Here is a 19,843-nt window from a genome sequence, read left to right as displayed (position 1 = left end):
GACCAACGGCACTGCATTCCCAGTGGTGTCAGTGCACTCTCTGGACTCACTGCACTGCATCCCCAGTGGTGCCAGGGCACTCTCTGGACTCACTGCAGTGCATCCCCAGTGCTGCCAGTGCACTCTCTGGACTCACTGAACTGCATTCCCAGTGGTGCCAGTGCACTCTCTGGACTCACCGGGGTGCATCCCCAATAGTGCCAGTGCCCTCTCTAGACTCACTGCAGTGCATCCCCAGTGGTGCCAGTGCACTCTCTGGACTCACTGCACTGCATTCCCAGTGGTGCCAGTGCACTCTCTGGACTCACTGCACTGCATCCCCAGTGGTGCCAGTGCACTCTCTGGACTCACTGCAGTGCATCCCCAGTGGTGCAAGTGCACTCTCTGGACTCACTGCACTGCATCCCCAGTGGTGCCACTGCACTCTCTGGACTCACTACACTGCATCCCCAGTGGTGCCAGTGCACTCTCTGGACTCACTGCAGTGCATCCCCAGTGGTGCCAGTGAACTCTCTGGACTCACTGCACTGCATCCCCAGTGGTGCCAGTGCACTCTCTGGACACACTGCACTGCATCCCCAGTGGTGCCAGTGCACTCTCTGCACTTACTGCAGTGCATCACCAGTGGTGCCAGTGCACTCTCTGGACTCACTGCACTGCATCCCCAGTGGTGCCAGTGCACTCTCTGGAAGAATGGCACTGCATCCCCAGTGGTGCCAGTGCACTCTCTGGACTCACGGCACTGCATCCCCGGTAGTGCCAGTGTACTCTCTGGACTTACTGCAGTGCATCCCCAGTGGTGCCAGTGCACGCTCTGGACTCACCGGGGTGCATCCCCAGTGGTGCCAGTGCACTCTCTGGACTTACTGCAGTGCATCCCCAGTGGTGCCAGTGCACGCTCTGGACTCACCGGGGTGCATCCCCAGTGGTGCCAGTGCACTCTCTGGACTCACTGCACTGCATCCCCAGTGGTGCCAGTGCACTCTCTGGACTCACTGAACTGCATTCCCAGTGGTGCCAGTGCACTCTCTGGACTCACCGGGGTGCATCCCCAATAGTGCCAGTGCCCTCTCTAGACTCACTGCAGTGCATCCCCAGTGGTGCCAGTGCACTCTCTGGACTCACTGCACTGCATTCCCAGTGGTGCCAGTGCACTCTCTGGACTCCCTGCGCTGCATCCCCAGTGGTGCCAGTGCACTCTCTGGACTCACTGCAGTGCATCCCCAGTGGTGCAAGTGCACTCTCTGGACTCACTGCACTGCATCCCCAGTGGTGCCACTGCACTCTCTGGACTCACTACACTGCATCCCCAGAGGTGCCAGTGCACTCTCTGGACTCACTGGAGTGCATCCCCAGTGGTGCCAGTGCACTCTCTGGACTCACTGCACTGCATCCCCAGTGGTGCCAGTGCACTCTCTGGACACACTGCACTGCATCCCCAGTGGTGCCAGTGCACTCTCTGCACTTACTGCAGTGCATCACCAGTGGTGCCAGTGTACTCTCTGGACTTACTGCACTGCATCCCCAGTGGTGCCAGTGCACTCTCTGCACTCACGGCACTGCATCCCCAGTGGTGCCAGTGCACTCTCTGGACTCACGGCACTGCATCCCCGGTGGTGCCAGTGTACTCTCTGGACTTACTGCAGTGCATCCCCAGTGGTGCCAGTGCACGCTCTGGACTCACCGGGGTGCATCCCCAGTCGTGCCAGTGCACTCTCTGGACTCACTGCAGTGCATCCCCAGTGGTGCCAGTGCACTCTCTGGACTCACTGCTCTGCATCCCCAGTGGTGCCAGTGCACTCTCTGGACTCACTGCACTGCATCCCCAGTGGTGCCAGTGCAGTCTCTGTGTTAGTGTTGGGGAGAATCGAATGGATGTTTTACTAATGTCTCTTAGGTAATGGGACCTATCAGTATAATTAAGCATTGCCAAATGTACTTACATTATCAATTAATCTATGTATACTGGATACTTAGGGAGTACATTGAACAATCAAAAGAATTGGTATTTATGTGGTTGCTACGCTAACATCTGGACTCACGGCACTGCATCCCCAGTGGTGCTAGTGCACTCTCTGGACCAACGGCACTGCATTCCCAGTGGTGTCAGTGCACTCTCTGGACTCACTGCACTGCATCCCCAGTGGTGCCAGGGCACTCTCTGGACTCACTGCAGTGCATCCCCAGTGCTGCCAGTGCACTCTCTGGACTCACTGAACTGCATTCCCAGTGGTGCCAGTGCACTCTCTGGACTCACCGGGGTGCATCCCCAATAGTGCCAGTGCCCTCTCTAGACTCACTGCAGTGCATCCCCAGTGGTGCCAGTGCACTCTCTGGACTCACTGCACTGCATTCCCAGTGGTGCCAGTGCACTCTCTGGACTCACTGCACTGCATCCCCAGTGGTGCCAGTGCACTCTCTGGACTCACTGCAGTGCATCCCCAGTGGTGCAAGTGCACTCTCTGGACTCACTGCACTGCATCCCCAGTGGTGCCACTGCACTCTCTGGACTCACTACACTGCATCCCCAGTGGTGCCAGTGCACTCTCTGGACTCACTGCAGTGCATCCCCAGTGGTGCCAGTGAACTCTCTGGACTCACTGCACTGCATCCCCAGTGGTGCCAGTGCACTCTCTGGACACACTGCACTGCATCCCCAGTGGTGCCAGTGCACTCTCTGCACTTACTGCAGTGCATCACCAGTGGTGCCAGTGCACTCTCTGGACTCACTGCACTGCATCCCCAGTGGTGCCAGTGCACTCTCTGGAAGAATGGCACTGCATCCCCAGTGGTGCCAGTGCACTCTCTGGACTCACGGCACTGCATCCCCGGTAGTGCCAGTGTACTCTCTGGACTTACTGCAGTGCATCCCCAGTGGTGCCAGTGCACGCTCTGGACTCACCGGGGTGCATCCCCAGTGGTGCCAGTGCACTCTCTGGACTTACTGCAGTGCATCCCCAGTGGTGCCAGTGCACGCTCTGGACTCACCGGGGTGCATCCCCAGTGGTGCCAGTGCACTCTCTGGACTCACTGCACTGCATCCCCAGTGGTGCCAGTGCACTCTCTGGACTCACTGCACTGCATCCCCAGCGGTGCCAGTGCACTCTCTGGACTCACTGCAGTGCATCCCCAGTGGTGCCAGTGCATTTTCTGGACTCACTGCAGTGCATCCCCAGTGGTGCCAGTACACTCTCTGGACTCACTGTACTGCATCCCCAGTGGTGCCAGAGAACTCTCTGGAGTCACTGCAGTGCATCCCCAGTGGTGCTAGTGCACTGTCTGGAGTCACTGCGCTGCATCCCCAGTGGTTCCAGTGCACTCTCTGGACTCACTAACTGCATCCCCAGTGGTGCCAGAGAACTCTCTGGAGTCACTGCAGTGCATCCCCAGTGGTGCTAGTGCACTGTCTGGAGTCACTGCGCTGCATCCCCAGTGGTTCCAGTGCACTCTCTGGACTCACTGCACTGCAACTCCAGTGGTGCCAGTGCACTCTCTGGAGTCACTGCACTGCATCACCAGTGGTGACGGTGCACTCTCTGGACTCACTGCTCTGCATCCCCAGTGGTGCCAGTGCACTCTCTGGACTCACTGCAGTGCATCGCCAGTGGTGCCAGTGCCCTCTCTGGACTCACTGCACTGCATCCCCAGTGGTGCCAGTGCAGTCTCTGTGTTAGTGTTGGGGAGAATCGAATGGATGTTTTACTAATGTCTCTTAGGTAATGGGACCTACAGTATAATTAAGCATTGCCAAATGTACTTACATTATCAATTAATCTATGTATACTGGATACTTAGGGAGTACATTGAACAATCAAAAGAATCATTGAAGGGGAACCTTGGGAGGGAACAGGTACAACCTGACCTTGGATAAGGGCCTGGAAATGATGAAATGAGTTGAAGCAGAACCAAGAAGCGGAGGGAGCATGCGTCGAGTAAGAAAGGTGAAAAGTTTAGCGGAGAGGAAGACTCCTTACTTCATCTGGACGACCACCTGGACGACCACCAGAGTGCGCCACGCATGTGCAAAGGGGAGGGGAGCTAATTAGAATGAAAAGCGAGGCTGCTGTTGCAACCTCTAATGAATATGTATACCTGACGCAATATTGTATGTATAAATAACGGCTGGGAAGTAACGGGACTTGAAGCCAGATTTGGGCACCTGCCCCGGCTTTCAGCGCTGAATAAAGCACCTTCATATAATCACTTGGTGGTTATGTGGTTGCTACGCTAACATTTTGGCGACCCAGGTGGGACAGCGTGGGCACTGCTGAGGCGGCTCGTGTCTCGGTTTCGCTCCAGCCGGCACCGAGGGATTCTCGGGGAGCAGTCGACCACGACCGACCTCCGCTGCTCACGACGTACCACTGGAGTGGTAAGCAAAGGTGCTTTCAACTTTGGGTATTCGGTACCGATTTGGTTGCGAAAGCCTGCCGGTCAGACGCGGCGAAAGCCACGCTCGGTTGGGCAGGGAGCTCCCGGGGTAAGCCTAGGCGCCGTCCGTTAGACAGAGCGAAAGCTCTGCAGGTTCGGCATTGGTGGTTTGGTATTGGTAATTGTATTGGTTTGTGCTGAAGGGTCAGCACTTGGTATTATTGGTATGTAGTAAGCACGCTGCTGCTCCGGCAGCTTCTGGGAAAGCGTGCTGCTGCTCCGGCAGCTTTTGGGAGAGCACGCTGCTGCTCCGGCAGCTTTTGGGAAAGCGTGCTGCTGCTCCGGCAGCTTCTGGGAGAGCACGCTGCTGCTCCGGCAGCTTTTGGGAGAGTGTGCTGCTGCTCCGGCAGCTTTTGGGAAAGCGTGCTGCTGCTCCGGCAGCTTTTGGGAGAGCACGCTGCTGCTCCGGCAGCTTCTGGGAAAGTGTGCTGCTGCTCTGGCAGCTTTTGGGTTTGTATCATAAGCTCAAAATGAAAAAGATCAAAGGAATTCTGGGAAAAGATGTACCTATCCCGCGGACATCCCCGCTGGGGTGTTTGCTAGCACACTGGAAAGAGGGAGGTTTTGGTCAAGAAATGCGGAAAGGAAAGCTGATTGATTATTGTAATATTTGGTGGCCACAGTATAAGCTAGAGGACCAAGAAACTTGGCCTGAGAATGGAACATTGCAATATAATACAATTTTACAATTGATGCTATTCTGTAAGCGGGAAGGAAAATATGATGAACTGCCGTATGTGGAATTATTCTTTTATTTGCGCCGAAAGCCTGAATGGCAGCATGCTTGTGGAATAATGGTGCTTGAGGTTTCAACTGAGGAACGTTGTTGTGCATGTACTAAGGAGGGACACTGTATACAGCATCAGGCAATAGAGAATAATAAGTATTATGGGGAAATGAATAATGGAAATATTGATTTGGAAGTTGCGCCGTCGGCTCCGCCGGAAGAGCCAGGACAGGGAGGGAAAAGAGAAAAGGAAGCTAGCAGTAGTGATGGAGAATCCCCGACTTTAGTCTCCCCTGTGTCACATAGGACCCGGCAACAGCGAAGGGCAGGAGAAACTATAAATGAACAGGGAGGGAAAATAATCGCTCCCCTCAGGCAAGGAGTGGGGACAGAAGGACCGGTATATGTTAAGGTGCCTTTTTCAGCTGGGGATTTAATGATATGGAAACAAGCAGCCGGCACCTACAGGGAAAACCCAGATAAAGTAGCTAGGGTAATGAAAATGATAATTAAAACCCAAAATCCCGATTGGGATGATCTCCAGGTGATCCTGGATACTTTGATGGACTCGACAGAAAAAGACGTGGTATTGCGGGCAGCCAGAGAGAGAGCCCGAGAAGATATACGTAATGGATTAGTGCTTGGAAATCTAGATCAAAACTTCCCCACCGAGGATCCCCAATGGGATTATAACACAGGGGATGGAATAAGGAGGCTGAAGAGATATCAAGATTGGGTACAAGTCGGGGTACAGAATGCCATGCCCCGGACTTATCAAAGGACTTCCAGCTGTTTGTGCATGAGAGACAACGATTGGCATTAGGAGTACTGACCCAGCGACTTGGGAGCTGGAAAAGACCTGTGGGGTATTTTTCTAAACAATTGGATGCAGTAAGCGCTGGATGGCCCTCGTGTTTAAGGGCCGTGGCAGCCACAGTCCTTTTAATACAGGAAGCCAGGAAGCTCACATTAGGGAAGCAAATTGAGTGTTCGTGCCACAGATGGTGACTACGGTATTGGAGCAAAAGGGGGGCCATTGGCTATGGCCCAGCCGAATGATGAAATATCAAGCTATACTAACTGAGCAAGATGATGTAATCTTAAGAACTACTAACTTATTGAACCCAGCAGTGTTTCTAGGAACAACTACGGAGGAAGGAGACCTCAGTCATGATTGCGTGGAGATCATCGAACATACCTATGCCAGCAGAACAGACTTAAAGGATCAGCCTCGGGGGAGACCGGATTGGGAACTTTTCACGGATGGAAGCAGCTTTGTGGAAAATGGGACTCGTTATGCAGGATACGCGGCAACTACATCAAAGGTAGTGATTGAGGCAAATTCCCTACCTCCGGGGACTTCAGCCCAACGAGCAGAAATAGTCGCCCTGACACGAGCCCTGGAACTAAGCGAGGGTAAGAACGTGAATATTTGGACAGATTCAAAATATGCATTCGGGGTAGTCCCCGTACATGGGGCATTATGGAAAGAAAGGGGAATGCTATCCTCACAAGGGACTAATATAAAATACCAGGAAGAAATATTGAAATTAATAACAGCTGTACAGAAACCCCAACAGGTGGCCATAATGCATTGTAAAGCTCATCAAGGAGGGGTGTCAGAGATTGCAGAAGGTAACAGACTGGCGGATTTGACGGCCCGGAAGGTTGCACGTGAAGTATGGAAAGTAATGGCTCTAATTCCATCGAAGGTAGGCCTCTCTTGTTTTAAATTACCTAAAGACCCAAAGTATTCAGCGGAAGATGAGAGACTTGCAAATTTGATGAAGGCCCAGAAGAATCCTGACGGGTGGTATGTGACTACGACAGGACAACTCATAGTACCTCCTATAATAATGCGAGAACTCTTACAAATAAACCATAATGAATGTCACTGGGGTGCAGAAGCAATGGTGACCTATTTGAAACGAGGTGTCATCTCGGTACACATGTTAACAATGGCAAAGTCAGTAATGTCAAAATGTGAGCTTTGCTTAAAGAATAATCCGGTAGCAAGGAAACATGCTGAGATGGGAAGAACTAGAGCTGGAATAGAGCCTGGAGATTACTGGCAAATAGACTTCGTGGAACTGCCTAAAGCAAGAGGTTATAAATACCGATTGGTAGGGGTTGATACTTTTTCAGGATGGCCAGAGGCCCTTCCCTGTCACACCAACTAAGCAAAGGAAACGGTAAAATGGTTACTACGGGAAATAATCCCTAGATTTGGTGTACCGTTGGGTATTTCTTCAGACAGGGGACCACATTTCATTGCCAACGTGGTCAAGGAGGTTAGTAGGTTACTGGGAATCACCCAGAACACCCTATCCCACTTACTCCACCCCCATCCTATAGTACTAGCGTTAACAAGCAGGCATAGAGGAATCAATAAGATAGTAGACTAACGAAGATGCGTTAAGATTATACTTACTAATCTCTATATCAAGTTATACTCACTAACCTCTACTAACCTGATTCAACCTAACAGTAATGAAAATACTTGCTCTTGGTATGAGTGAAGTATTTTCAAAGGGGGGGAATGTTAGTGTTGGGGAGAATCGAATGGATGTTTTACTAATGTCTCTTAGGTAATGGGACCTATCAGTATAATTAAGCATTGCCAAATGTACTTACATTATCAATTAATCTATGTATACTGGATACTTAGGGAGTACATTGAACAATCAAAAGAATCATTGAAAAGGAACCCTGGGAGGGAACAGGTACAACCTGACCTTGGATAAGGGCCTGGAAATGATGAAATGAGTTGAAGCAGAACCAAGAAGCGGAGGGAGCATGCGTCGAGTAAGAAAGGTGAAAAGTTTAGCGGAGAGGAAGACTCCTTACTTCATCTGGACGACCACCTGGACGACCACCAGAGTGCGCCACGCATGTGCAAAGGGGAGGGGAGCTAATTAGAATGAAAAGCGAGGCTGATGTTGCAACCCGTAATGAATATGTATACCTGACGCAATATTGTATATATAAAAAAACGGCTGGGAAGTAACGGGACTTGAAGCCAGATTTGGGCACCTGCCCCGGCTTCCAGCGCTGAATAAAGCACCTTCATATAATCACTTGGTGATTATGTGGTTGCTACGCTAATATCTGGACTCACTGCAGTGCATCCCCAGTGGTGCCAGTGCACTCTCTGGACTCACTGCAGTGCATCCCCAGCGGTGCCAATGCACTCTCTGGACTCACTGCAGTGCATCCCCAGTGGTGCCAGTGCATTTTCTGGACTCACTGCAGTGCATCCCCAGTGGTGCCAGTACACTCTCTGGACTCACTGTACTGCATCCCCAGTGGTGCCAGAGAACTCTCTGGAGTCACTGCAGTGCATCCCCAGTGGTGCTAGTGCACTGTCTGGAGTCACTGCGCTGCATCCCCAGTGGTTCCAGTGCACTCTCTGGACTCACTAACTGCATCCCCAGTGGTGCCAGAGAACTCTCTGGAGTCACTGCAGTGCATCCCCAGTGGTGCTAGTGCACCGTCTGGAGTCACTGCGCTGCATCCCCAGTGGTTCCAGTGCACTCTCTGGACTCACTGCACTGCAACTCCAGTGGTGCCAGTGCACTCTCTGGAGTCACTGCACTGCATCACCAGTGGTGACGGTGCACTCTCTGGACTCACTGCACTGCATCCCCAGTGGTGCCAGTGCACTCTCTGGACTCACTGCTCTGCATCCCCAGTGGTGCCAGTGCACTCTCTGGACTCACTGCACTGCATCCCCAGTGGTGCCAGTGCAGTCTCTGTGTTAGTGTTGGGGAGAATCGAATGGATGTTTTACTAATGTCTCTTAGGTAATGGGACCTATCAGTATAATTAAGCATTGCCAAATGTACTTACATTATCAATTAATCTATGTATACTGGATACTTAGGGAGTACATTGAACAATCAAAAGAATTGGTATTTATGTGGTTGCTACGCTAACATCTGGACTCACGGCACTGCATCCCCAGTGGTGCTAGTGCACTCTCTGGACCAACGGCACTGCATTCCCAGTGGTGTCAGTGCACTCTCTGGACTCACTGCACTGCATCCCCAGTGGTGCCAGGGCACTCTCTGGACTCACTGCAGTGCATCCCCAGTGCTGCCAGTGCACTCTCTGGACTCACTGAACTGCATTCCCAGTGGTGCCAGTGCACTCTCTGGACTCACCGGGGTGCATCCCCAATAGTGCCAGTGCCCTCTCTAGACTCACTGCAGTGCATCCCCAGTGGTGCCAGTGCACTCTCTGGACTCACTGCACTGCATTCCCAGTGGTGCCAGTACACTCTCTGGACTCACTGCACTGCATCCCCAGTGGTGCCAGTGCACTCTCTGGACTCACTGCAGTGCATCCCCAGTGGTGCAAGTGCACTCTCTGGACTCACTGCACTGCATCCCCAGTGGTGCCACTGCACTCTCTGGACTCACTACACTGCATCCCCAGTGGTGCCAGTGCACTCTCTGGACTCACTGCAGTGCATCCCCAGTGGTGCCAGTGAACTCTCTGGACTCACTGCACTGCATCCCCAGTGGTGCCAGTGCACTCTCTGGACACACTGCACTGCATCCCCAGTGGTGCCAGTGCACTCTCTGCACTTACTGCAGTGCATCACCAGTGGTGCCAGTGCACTCTCTGGACTCACTGCACTGCATCCCCAGTGGTGCCAGTGCACTCTCTGGAAGAATGGCACTGCATCCCCAGTGGTGCCAGTGCACTCTCTGGACTCACGGCACTGCATCCCCGGTAGTGCCAGTGTACTCTCTGGACTTACTGCAGTGCATCCCCAGTGGTGCCAGTGCACGCTCTGGACTCACCGGGGTGCATCCCCAGTGGTGCCAGTGCACTCTCTGGACTTACTGCAGTGCATCCCCAGTGGTGCCAGTGCACGCTCTGGACTCACCGGGGTGCATCCCCAGTGGTGCCAGTGCACTCTCTGGACTCACTGCACTGCATCCCCAGTGGTGCCAGTGCACTCTCTGGACTCACTGCACTGCATCCCCAGCGGTGCCAATGCACTCTCTGGACTCACTGCAGTGCATCCCCAGTGGTGCCAGTGCATTTTCTGGACTCACTGCAGTGCATCCCCAGTGGTGCCAGTACACTCTCTGGACTCACTGTACTGCATCCCCAGTGGTGCCAGAGAACTCTCTGGAGTCACTGCAGTGCATCCCCAGTGGTGCTAGTGCACTGTCTGGAGTCACTGCGCTGCATCCCCAGTGGTTCCAGTGCACTCTCTGGACTCACTAACTGCATCCCCAGTGGTGCCAGAGAACTCTCTGGAGTCACTGCAGTGCATCCCCAGTGGTGCTAGTGCACTGTCTGGAGTCACTGCGCTGCATCCCCAGTGGTTCCAGTGCACTCTCTGGACTCACTGCACTGCAACTCCAGTGGTGCCAGTGCACTCTCTGGAGTCACTGCACTGCATCACCAGTGGTGACGGTGCACTCTCTGGACTCACTGCTCTGCATCCCCAGTGGTGCCAGTGCACTCTCTGGACTCACTGCAGTGCATCGCCAGTGGTGCCAGTGCCCTCTCTGGACTCACTGCACTGCATCCCCAGTGGTGCCAGTGCAGTCTCTGTGTTAGTGTTGGGGAGAATCGAATGGATGTTTTACTAATGTCTCTTAGGTAATGGGACCTACAGTATAATTAAGCATTGCCAAATGTACTTACATTATCAATTAATCTATGTATACTGGATACTTAGGGAGTACATTGAACAATCAAAAGAATCATTGAAGGGGAACCTTGGGAGGGAACAGGTACAACCTGACCTTGGATAAGGGCCTGGAAATGATGAAATGAGTTGAAGCAGAACCAAGAAGCGGAGGGAGCATGCGTCGAGTAAGAAAGGTGAAAAGTTTAGCGGAGAGGAAGACTCCTTACTTCATCTGGACGACCACCTGGACGACCACCAGAGTGCGCCACGCATGTGCAAAGGGGAGGGGAGCTAATTAGAATGAAAAGCGAGGCTGCTGTTGCAACCTGTAATGAATATGTATACCTGACGCAATATTGTATGTATAAATAACGGCTGGGAAGTAACGGGACTTGAAGCCAGATTTGGGCACCTGCCCCGGCTTTCAGCGCTGAATAAAGCACCTTCATATAATCACTTGGTGGTTATGTGGTTGCTACGCTAACATTTTGGCGACCCAGGTGGGACAGCGTGGGCACTGCTGAGGCGGCTCGTGTCTCGGTTTCGCTCCAGCCGGCACCGAGGGATTCTCGGGGAGCAGTCGACCACGACCGACCTCCGCTGCTCACGACGTACCACTGGAGTGGTAAGCAAAGGTGCTTTCAACTTTGGGTATTCGGTACCGATTTGGTTGCGAAAGCCTGCCGGTCAGACGCGGCGAAAGCCACGCTCGGTTGGGCAGGGAGCTCCCGGGGTAAGCCTAGGCGCCGTCCGTTAGACAGAGCGAAAGCTCTGCAGGTTCGGCATTGGTGGTTTGGTATTGGTAATTGTATTGGTTTGTGCTGAAGGGTCAGCACTTGGTATTATTGGTATGTAGTAAGCACGCTGCTGCTCCGGCAGCTTCTGGGAAAGCGTGCTGCTGCTCCGGCAGCTTTTGGGAGAGCACGCTGCTGCTCCGGCAGCTTTTGGGAAAGCGTGCTGCTGCTCCGGCAGCTTCTGGGAGAGCACGCTGCTGCTCCGGCAGCTTTTGGGAGAGTGTGCTGCTGCTCCGGCAGCTTTTGGGAAAGCGTGCTGCTGCTCCGGCAGCTTTTGGGAGAGCACGCTGCTGCTCCGGCAGCTTCTGGGAAAGTGTGCTGCTGCTCTGGCAGCTTTTGGGTTTGTATCATAAGCTCAAAATGAAAAAGATCAAAGGAATTCTGGGAAAAGATGTACCTATCCCGCGGACATCCCCGCTGGGGTGTTTGCTAGCACACTGGAAAGAGGGAGGTTTTGGTCAAGAAATGCGGAAAGGAAAGCTGATTGATTATTGTAATATTTGGTGGCCACAGTATAAACTAGAGGACCAAGAAACTTGGCCTGAGAATGGAACATTGCAATATAATACAATTTTACAATTGATGCTATTCTGTAAGCGGGAAGGAAAATATGATGAACTGCCGTATGTGGAATTATTCTTTTATTTGCGCCGAAAGCCTGAATGGCAGCATGCTTGTGGAATAATGGTGCTTGAGGTTTCAACTGAGGAACGTTGTTGTGCATGTACTAAGGAGGGACACTGTATACAGCATCAGGCAATAGAGAATAATAAGTATTATGGGGAAATGAATAATGGAAATATTGATTTGGAAGTTGCGCCGTCGGCTCCGCCGGAAGAGCCAGGACAGGGAGGGAAAAGAGAAAAGGAAGCTAGCAGTAGTGATGGAGAATCCCCGACTTTAGTCTCCCCTGTGTCACATAGGACCCGGCAACAGCGAAGGGCAGGAGAAACTATAAATGAACAGGGAGGGAAAATAATCGCTCCCCTCAGGCAAGGAGTGGGGACAGAAGGACCGGTATATGTTAAGGTGCCTTTTTCAGCTGGGGATTTAATGATATGGAAACAAGCAGCCGGCACCTACAGGGAAAACCCAGATAAAGTAGCTAGGGTAATGAAAATGATAATTAAAACCCAAAATCCCGATTGGGATGATCTCCAGGTGATCCTGGATACTTTGATGGACTCGACAGAAAAAGACGTGGTATTGCGGGCAGCCAGAGAGAGAGCCCGAGAAGATATACGTAATGGATTAGTGCTTGGAAATCTAGATCAAAACTTCCCCACCGAGGATCCCCAATGGGATTATAACACAGGGGATGGAATAAGGAGGCTGAAGAGATATCAAGATTGGGTACAAGTCGGGGTACAGAATGCCATGCCCCGGACTTATCAAAGGACTTCCAGCTGTTTGTGCATGAGAGACAACGATTGGCATTAGGAGTACTGACCCAGCGACTTGGGAGCTGGAAAAGACCTGTGGGGTATTTTTCTAAACAATTGGATGCAGTAAGCGCTGGATGGCCCTCGTGTTTAAGGGCCGTGGCAGCCACAGTCCTTTTAATACAGGAAGCCAGGAAGCTCACATTAGGGAAGCAAATTGAGTGTTCGTGCCACAGATGGTGACTACGGTATTGGAGCAAAAGGGGGGCCATTGGCTATGGCCCAGCCGAATGATGAAATATCAAGCTATACTAACTGAGCAAGATGATGTAATCTTAAGAACTACTAACTTATTGAACCCAGCAGTGTTTCTAGGAACAACTACGGAGGAAGGAGACCTCAGTCATGATTGCGTGGAGATCATCGAACATACCTATGCCAGCAGAACAGACTTAAAGGATCAGCCTCGGGGGAGACCGGATTGGGAACTTTTCACGGATGGAAGCAGCTTTGTGGAAAATGGGACTCGTTATGCAGGATACGCGGCAACTACATCAAAGGTAGTGATTGAGGCAAATTCCCTACCTCCGGGGACTTCAGCCCAACGAGCAGAAATAGTCGCCCTGACACGAGCCCTGGAACTAAGCGAGGGTAAGAACGTGAATATTTGGACAGATTCAAAATATGCATTCGGGGTAGTCCCCGTACATGGGGCATTATGGAAAGAAAGGGGAATGCTATCCTCACAAGGGACTAATATAAAATACCAGGAAGAAATATTGAAATTAATAACAGCTGTACAGAAACCCCAACAGGTGGCCATAATGCATTGTAAAGCTCATCAAGGAGGGGTGTCAGAGATTGCAGAAGGTAACAGACTGGCGGATTTGACGGCCCGGAAGGTTGCACGTGAAGTATGGAAAGTAATGGCTCTAATTCCATCGAAGGTAGGCCTCTCTTGTTTTAAATTACCTAAAGACCCAAAGTATTCAGCGGAAGATGAGAGACTTGCAAATTTGATGAAGGCCCAGAAGAATCCTGACGGGTGGTATGTGACTACGACAGGACAACTCATAGTACCTCCTATAATAATGCGAGAACTCTTACAAATAAAACATAATGAATGTCACTGGGGTGCAGAAGCAATGGTGACCTATTTGAAACGAGGTGTCATCTCGGTACACATGTTAACAATGGCAAAGTCAGTAATGTCAAAATGTGAGCTTTGCTTAAAGAATAATCCGGTAGCAAGGAAACATGCTGAGATGGGAAGAACTAGAGCTGGAATAGAGCCTGGAGATTACTGGCAAATAGACTTCGTGGAACTGCCTAAAGCAAGAGGTTATAAATACCGATTGGTAGGGGTTGATACTTTTTCAGGATGGCCAGAGGCCCTTCCCTGTCACACCAACTAAGCAAAGGAAACGGTAAAATGGTTACTACGGGAAATAATCCCTAGATTTGGTGTACCGTTGGGTATTTCTTCAGACAGGGGACCACATTTCATTGCCAACGTGGTCAAGGAGGTTAGTAGGTTACTGGGAATCACCCAGAACACCCTATCCCACTTACTCCACCCCCATCCTATAGTACTAGCGTTAACAAGCAGGCATAGAGGAATCAATAAGATAGTAGACTAACGAAGATGCGTTAAGATTATACTTACTAATCTCTATATCAAGTTATACTCACTAACCTCTACTAACCTGATTCAACCTAACAGTAATGAAAATACTTGCTCTTGGTATGAGTGAAGTATTTTCAAAGGGGGGGAATGTTAGTGTTGGGGAGAATCGAATGGATGTTTTACTAATGTCTCTTAGGTAATGGGACCTATCAGTATAATTAAGCATTGCCAAATGTACTTACATTATCAATTAATCTATGTATACTGGATACTTAGGGAGTACATTGAACAATCAAAAGAATCATTGAAGGGGAACCCTGGGAGGGAACAGGTACAACCTGACCTTGGATAAGGGCCTGGAAATGATGAAATGAGTTGAAGCAGAACCAAGAAGCGGAGGGAGCATGCGTCGAGTAAGAAAGGTGAAAAGTTTAGCGGAGAGGAAGACTCCTTACTTCATCTGGACGACCACCTGGACGACCACCAGAGTGCGCCACGCATGTGCAAAGGGGAGGGGAGCTAATTAGAATGAAAAGCGAGGCTGATGTTGCAACCCGTAATGAATATGTATACCTGACGCAATATTGTATGTATAAAAAAACGGCTGGGAAGTAACGGGACTTGAAGCCAGATTTGGGCACCTGCCCCGGCTTCCAGCGCTGAATAAAGCACCTTCATATAATCACTTGGTGATTATGTGGTTGCTACGCTAATATCTGGACTCACTGCAGTGCATCCCCAGTGGTGCCAGTGCACTCTCTGGACTCACTGCAGTGCATCCCCAGCGGTGCCAATGCACTCTCTGGACTCACTGCAGTGCATCCCCAGTGGTGCCAGTGCATTTTCTGGACTCACTGCAGTGCATCCCCAGTGGTGCCAGTACACTCTCTGGACTCACTGTACTGCATCCCCAGTGGTGCCAGAGAACTCTCTGGAGTCACTGCAGTGCATCCCCAGTGGTGCTAGTGCACTGTCTGGAGTCACTGCGCTGCATCCCCAGTGGTTCCAGTGCACTCTCTGGACTCACTAACTGCATCCCCAGTGGTGCCAGAGAACTCTCTGGAGTCACTGCAGTGCATCCCCAGTGGTGCTAGTGCACCGTCTGGAGTCACTGCGCTGCATCCCCAGTGGTTCCAGTGCACTCTCTGGACTCACTGCACTGCAACTCCAGTGGTGCCAGTGCACTCTCTGGAGTCACTGCACTGCATCACCAGTGGTGACGGTGCACTCTCTGGACTCACTGCACTGCATCCCAGGTGGTGCCAGTGCACTCTCTGGACTCACTGCTCTGCATCCCCAGTGGTGCCAGTGCACTCTCTGGACTCACTGCAGTGCATCGCCAGTGGTGCCAGTGCCCTCTCTGGACTCACTGCACTGCATCCCCAGTGGTGCCAGTGCAGTCTCTGTGTTAGTGTTGGGGAGAATCGAATGGATGTTTTACTAATGTCTCTTAGGTAATGGGACCTACAGTATAATTAAGCATTGCCAAATGTACTTACATTATCAATTAATCTATGTATACTGGATACTTAGGGAGTACATTGAACAATCAAAAGAATCATTGAAGGGGAACCTTGGGAGGGAACAGGTACAACCTGACCTTGGATAAGGGCCTGGAAATGATGAAATGAGTTGAAGCAGAACCAAGAAGCGGAGGGAGCATGCGTCGAGTAAGAAAGGTGAAAAGTTTAGCGGAGAGGAAGACTCCTTACTTCATCTGGACGACCACCTGGACGACCACCAGAGTGCGCCACGCATGTGCAAAGGGGAGGGGAGCTAATTAGAATGAAAAGCGAGGCTGCTGTTGCAACCTGTAATGAATATGTATACCTGACGCAATATTGTATGTATAAATAACGGCTGGGAAGTAACGGGACTTGAAGCCAGATTTGGGCACCTGCCCCGGCTTCCAGCGCTGAATAAAGCACCTTCATATAATCACTTGGTGGTTATGTGGTTGCTACGCTAACATTTTGGCGACCCAGGTGGGACAGCGTGGGCACTGCTGAGGCGGCTCGTGTCTCGGTTTCGCTCCAGCCGGCACCGAGGGATTCTCGGGGAGCAGTCGACCACGACCGACCTCCGCTGCTCACGACGTACCACTGGAGTGGTAAGCAAAGGTGCTTTCAACTTTGGGTATTCGGTACCGATTTGGTTGCGAAAGCCTGCCGGTCAGACGCGGCGAAAGCCACGCTCGGTTGGGCAGGGAGCTCCCGGGGTAAGCCTAGGCGCCGTCCGTTAGACAGAGCGAAAGCTCTGCAGGTTCGGCATTGGTGGTTTGGTATTGGTAATTGTATTGGTTTGTGCTGAAGGGTCAGCACTTGGTATTATTGGTATGTAGTAAGCACGCTGCTGCTCCGGCAGCTTCTGGGAAAGCGTGCTGCTGCTCCGGCAGCTTTTGGGAGAGCACGCTGCTGCTCCGGCAGCTTTTGGGAAAGCGTGCTGCTGCTCCGGCAGCTTCTGGGAGAGCACGCTGCTGCTCCGGCAGCTTTTGGGAGAGTGTGCTGCTGCTCCGGCAGCTTTTGGGAAAGCGTGCTGCTGCTCCGGCAGCTTTTGGGAGAGCACGCTGCTGCTCCGGCAGCTTCTGGGAAAGTGTGCTGCTGCTCTGGCAGCTTTTGGGTTTGTATCATAAGCTCAAAATGAAAAAGATCAAAGGAATTCTGGGAAAAGATGTACCTATCCCGCGGACATCCCCGCTGGGGTGTTTGCTAGCACACTGGAAAGAGGGAGGTTTTGGTCAAGAAATGCGGAAAGGAAAGCTGATTGATTATTGTAATATTTGGTGGCCACAGTATAAGCTAGAGGACCAAGAAACTTGGCCTGAGAATGGAACATTGCAATATAATACAATTTTACAATTGATGCTATTCTGTAAGCGGGAAGGAAAATATGATGAACTGCCGTATGTGGAATTATTCTTTTATTTGCGCCGAAAGCCTGAATGGCAGCATGCTTGTGGAATAATGGTGCTTGAGGTTTCAACTGAGGAACGTTGTTGTGCATGTACTAAGGAGGGACACTGTATACAGCATCAGGCAATAGAGAATAATAAGTATTATGGGGAAATGAATAATGGAAATATTGATTTGGAAGTTGCGCCGTCGGCTCCGCCGGAAGAGCCAGGACAGGGAGGGAAAAGAGAAAAGGAAGCTAGCAGTAGTGATGGAGAATCCCCGACTTTAGTCTCCCCTGTGTCACATAGGACCCGGCAACAGCGAAGGGCAGGAGAAACTATAAATGAACAGGGAGGGAAAATAATCGCTCCCCTCAGGCAAGGAGTGGGGACAGAAGGACCGGTATATGTTAAGGTGCCTTTTTCAGCTGGGGATTTAATGATATGGAAACAAGCAGCCGGCACCTACAGGGAAAACCCAGATAAAGTAGCTAGGGTAATGAAAATGATAATTAAAACCCAAAATCCCGATTGGGATGATCTCCAGGTGATCCTGGATACTTTGATGGACTCGACAGAAAAAGACGTGGTATTGCGGGCAGCCAGAGAGAGAGCCCGAGAAGATATACGTAATGGATTAGTGCTTGGAAATCTAGATCAAAACTTCCCCACCGAGGATCCCCAATGGGATTATAACACAGGGGATGGAATAAGGAGGCTGAAGAGATATCAAGATTGGGTACAAGTCGGGGTACAGAATGCCATGCCCCGGACTTATCAAAGGACTTCCAGCTGTTTGTGCATGAGAGACAACGATTGGCATTAGGAGTACTGACCCAGCGACTTGGGAGCTGGAAAAGACCTGTGGGGTATTTTTCTAAACAATTGGATGCAGTAAGCGCTGGATGGCCCTCGTGTTTAAGGGCCGTGGCAGCCACAGTCCTTTTAATACAGGAAGCCAGGAAGCTCACATTAGGGAAGCAAATTGAGTGTTCGTGCCACATATGGTGACTACGGTATTGGAGCAAAAGGGGGGCCATTGGCTATGGCCCAGCCGAATGATGAAATATCAAGCTATACTAACTGAGCAAGATGATGTAATCTTAAGAACTACTAACTTATTGAACCCAGCAGTGTTTCTAGGAACAACTACGGAGGAAGGAGACCTCAGTCATGATTGCGTGGAGATCATCGAACATACCTATGCCAGCAGAACAGACTTAAAGGATCAGCCTCGGGGGAGACCGGATTGGGAACTTTTCACGGATGGAAGCAGCTTTGTGGAAAATGGGACTCGTTATGCAGGATACGCGGCAACTACATCAAAGGTAGTGATTGAGGCAAATTCCCTACCTCCGGGGACTTCAGCCCAACGAGCAGAAATAGTCGCCCTGACACGAGCCCTGGAACTAAGCGAGGGTAAGAACGTGAATATTTGGACAGATTCAAAATATGCATTCGGGGTAGTCCCCGTACATGGGGCATTATGGAAAGAAAGGGGAATGCTATCCTCACAAGGGACTAATATAAAATACCAGGAAGAAATATTGAAATTAATAACAGCTGTACAGAAACCCCAACAGGTGGCCATAATGCATTGTAAAGCTCATCAAGGAGGGGTGTCAGAGATTGCAGAAGGTAACAGACTGGCGGATTTGACGGCCCGGAAGGTTGCACGTGAAGTATGGAAAGTAATGGCTCTAATTCCATCGAAGGTAGGCCTCTCTTGTTTTAAATTACCTAAAGACCCAAAGTATTCAGCGGAAGATGAGAGACTTGCAAATTTGATGAAGGCCCAGAAGAATCCTGACGGGTGGTATGTGACTACGACAGGACAACTCATAGTACCTCCTATAATAATGCGAGAACTCTTACAAATAAAACATAATGAATGTCACTGGGGTGCAGAAGCAATGGTGACCTATTTGAAACGAGGTGTCATCTCGGTACACATGTTAACAATGGCAAAGTCAGTAATGTCAAAATGTGAGCTTTGCTTAAAGAATAATCCGGTAGCAAGGAAACATGCTGAGATGGGAAGAACTAGAGCTGGAATAGAGCCTGGAGATTACTGGCAAATAGACTTCGTGGAACTGCCTAAAGCAAGAGGTTATAAATACCGATTGGTAGGGGTTGATACTTTTTCAGGATGGCCAGAGGCCCTTCCCTGTCACACCAACTAAGCAAAGGAAACGGTAAAATGGTTACTACGGGAAATAATCCCTAGATTTGGTGTACCGTTGGGTATTTCTTCAGACAGGGGACCACATTTCATTGCCAACGTGGTCAAGGAGGTTAGTAGGTTACTGGGAATCACCCAGAACACCCTATCCCAC

This window comes from Anser cygnoides, chromosome W, assembly GCF_040182565.1.
Source record: "Anser cygnoides isolate HZ-2024a breed goose chromosome W, Taihu_goose_T2T_genome, whole genome shotgun sequence".
Taxonomy (NCBI): Eukaryota; Metazoa; Chordata; class Aves; order Anseriformes; family Anatidae; genus Anser; species Anser cygnoides.
Note: the sequence above shows the minus strand (reverse complement) of the source record.